The following is a 3,344-nucleotide window of genomic DNA, read 5'->3' as shown; positions in this document are numbered from 1 at the left end:
TTTTTTATTATATGATTTACTTTTTAAAGTTTATTGTATATTCATAACCCTTATTGTTTTTGTTTTAGGTATTTGTCACATTGAGAGAAAAAGAAAAGAGGATGTGTGTGGTCATCAAAAGGAAAAGAGGGGAGATAGAGTTAAAAAATGAGATAGAGATGGGATGATGTCACGGAGTTGTTTTGAAAAGAGATACGATGAAAAAGGAGATGATGGGAGGGTCTTCGTGCTTTTTTTTTATTAATATAGGAGGGAGAGTAAAATGACTTGAGATGAAAAAGACACGTGTCATGGCTTTTTTTTTAAGAGGGGGAGAAAAATGACTTGAGATGAAAAAGGATGATGTTAGAGTTTTGTCTAAAATTAAAGTTAAAAAGTGAATGGTTTATTATAAGTGATTAAAAAACAGAAAGTAAAAGTATGAATATAATAAATTAATTATAAAAGTTTAAAATAAGTAATTATAATATTTATATATAATAGTCTTATAATAATAAATAGTTATATATATATATATATATTATAATGTAAAGCGGTATGATGTTATAGTTTTGTTTAAAATTAGAGTAGGTAAAAAAAGGTGAATGATTTAATGAAAATATGATGAAAATTTGTTATAAAAATTATATGTGTGTTTTGTTTTTTAAATAAAAATTAGATAATGGTATTTTATATTTATAAATATTATTTTTAATGATGATGATGGTGGTGGTTAAGTCTATTGAGACCAAATTTTGGTCTATCGGACCTAAAGAAACAAATTATTTAGTTTGATTTAAGATTTTATTTCTATGCTCAGAAAGCTTGGAGAGAAGCCTCTCGAGCTCACGGTAAGTTTGACAACGTAAAAGGCTAGGAAGGTCAGTATTGCAACAAAGATTTTAAAACTGAGATCTAATGTGATTGTACGCTAGGGACTCTAAGAGGAAGTGATTTTCATCCTCGATGTGAAGGAAAGTCAGTATTGCAACAAAGATTTTGAAACTGAGATCTAATGTGATTGTACGTCGGACACTCTAAGAGGAAGTGATTTTTCATCCTCGATGTTCGTATTCTCACAGAGATGGCAGAACCTTTCCATTCATGGTGTTTTAGGAACTGCCCAACGACTCGTTTCACTATGGAGCTCATGAGAGTTCATTATTGATGGCCCAGCCCAACGTTAAACCACGTGGGATCAACGTGACGTGGATAACTCGGATCCCGCCAGCTCTTTACAGGCCTCTCGATCCTTCAGCAATTAACTCGAGTAGGTTTACTGTCAGTTCGAAAGGTAAAAGGAGTCAATGCTCCGTAGATTCGGCTTGATTGCAATCTGTATGTTTTTATTGTAGTCCCTCCTTCCGGTCGAGGGTAGACACTTGCCGGTTCTCCGGTTCACTCACCTCCCGCCTTTTGTTAAACCCCAGCCTCTGTTCCTCGGGCCATTTTTACTTTCTCCTCGTGTTCGACTTGAGCTCTGCTCTGAGGGTTTCGTTGGTGGTTCTCCGGGTTCGACCCTGGCTCTACTCCACGGTGGTTTCTACTGTCGATTCGCTATACCCATGTTCTGAATGCTACTCCGTCGCGGTTCCTGATGACTTACTGTGCCTTCGGGCCTTCTCTGCTTGAATATGGGTTTTCTGGGCATGCGTTGCCTCGCTGGTTCTCACCTGTGCGTTATGGTAGGTTACTGTCTCTTTTGTTATGGGCGTGCTCTGTCACCTGGTTATTTCTTGTTCTGTTAATGAGCTGTGTTCACTGTACAGGTTGTTCACAACTTTGGCGCTCCCGCTTGGCTGCGTTCGTCCTTGTGGACAAAGGTAAGATATGGTTCCCTGTTTTACTCTGTCCCTGCTCCTATTATAACTTCTCACGGTCTCTGTTCCTTGTCTCAGCTTGGTTAAACGGTTTTGTTTCCTCCGGGTCGCCTCGTCAACTTACCTGTAAGTGCCATGGTTTTCCAACATTCCACATTTCATTTCTGGTGTTAACACGCCTTTTGGTTCTCCAAACTCCACTCTAACCGTTGCTCTGGTTTGTTTGCAGGTTGTCTTGGCGGCTGGCCGCCGAGGGTTTTATCCTTACTCAACTTTCGGTCACGATTCGAGCCGACCAATCTTGCAAACGGGTAGGGTCTTTTCCACATTCGTATAACTGTTAGGTTATGAGGGTTTGGTAGTTAGGTTCTGTTCTGTTTTGATTGCAATGTCTGAGTCGGCCGTGCTTCTTCCGGCGTTTCGTGACTCGTATGCTCCAGCTCTGATGTAATAATTTATGTGGCCGCGTTTCTGAAGCGGTTGGTATTTGAGCGAATGCTCAACAAGTCTGTAACTTGTCTTGTTTGTGATAGCCCACAGTTATGTGGTGAATCGTGTTAAATTACCTTTCTATTCTGCACACTGTAATTATGTTAACTCATAAATGAAATGAAATGATGGTTTATATCTCTTGGTACCTGATTATTATTGCGACAGTTAAATGGTTATGTTCTTGTGCTTGCTGGAAATGTATGTCTGTAGAAGCTCCCTTTTGTTGTCTCGGTTCCTGTTACAGTTAATGGTTGGTCGCTCCAAATGCGTCCTTAGAACATACAGAAAGAAATTGTGCATACATGTAAAATCATTAACAGTAAATCGCTTTACAGTAAATCACTTCGTTGGCAAAAGTAATATATCTCTTTATTTGGGTTACAGAGGTCTATATGTTTTTCTATGTGTCTTTTCTTTTGTACGGAGGTGCTCTCCCTTCATTTCTTTGTTTTTCTGCTTTTAATACATAGAGAGCATAACCGCTTCCCTTTCCGGTTGAACTGCTCAACCAGACTTTTACAACTGTCTGTCAGTTTCTTTTAATAAAATATTAACTAACAGCTATTTAATTCCTAAGCTAAAACAACTTATAACTGTAATGCTATGGTCTCTAACGACCTTCTGGGAAATGCAACAAATAATAATTAAAAGAAAAACAACAACAAGTCTATTGACCTGTCCAGCTAAGCATGTACTCTTTGTCCTGTTCCTGTTCTTCCTCCATGAGACATGTCAACTGCCTTCTGTCTCCTCGGAGCTGGATGCTCCTGCATCAATTATAATCTTGGCTATATTAATTTTCTTCTTTGAGCTAGTTAAAACAGAGAGATACTTTTGATCTTCTAGGGTGGGGTTGATGACCTCCTTATAATATCTCAATTTTCTTTTTGCTGCTAAATCTTTCTCACACCACATTTTTTCTTTGAACTTAGAAGTAACAATATTTTTAATGTTATTAATGTTTTGCAATACAACATTCTTGTTGATCTCCCAATGGTTTAACCAAGCCCTCGTGTCTTTATACCAATATTGTTTGAGTCTTAGGTGGTTTTG

At 38.0% G+C, this 3,344-nt stretch overlaps 1 long non-coding RNA gene across 1 annotated transcript; it reads left to right on the top strand.

Moving 5' to 3' along the window:
• The first annotated feature begins 1,240 nt into the window (after nt 1–1,240).
• On the top strand, nt 1,241–2,418 carry LOC149256810 (uncharacterized). The gene is made up of 4 exons (XR_016266472.1): nt 1,241–1,664; nt 1,749–1,802; nt 1,878–1,925; nt 2,029–2,418. It is a non-coding gene; the product is annotated as an uncharacterized LOC149256810 (long non-coding RNA).
• Nucleotides 2,419–3,344: the final 926 nt, after the last annotated feature.

The sequence above is a fragment of the Pinus tabuliformis genome, chromosome 7, assembly GCF_031772625.1.
Source record: "Pinus tabuliformis cultivar Carrire ecotype Pingquan chromosome 7, CPIR1, whole genome shotgun sequence".
NCBI classification, from domain to species: Eukaryota; Viridiplantae; Streptophyta; class Pinopsida; order Pinales; family Pinaceae; genus Pinus; species Pinus tabuliformis.
Note: the sequence above shows the minus strand (reverse complement) of the source record. Positions and strands in the feature narration are given on the sequence as shown.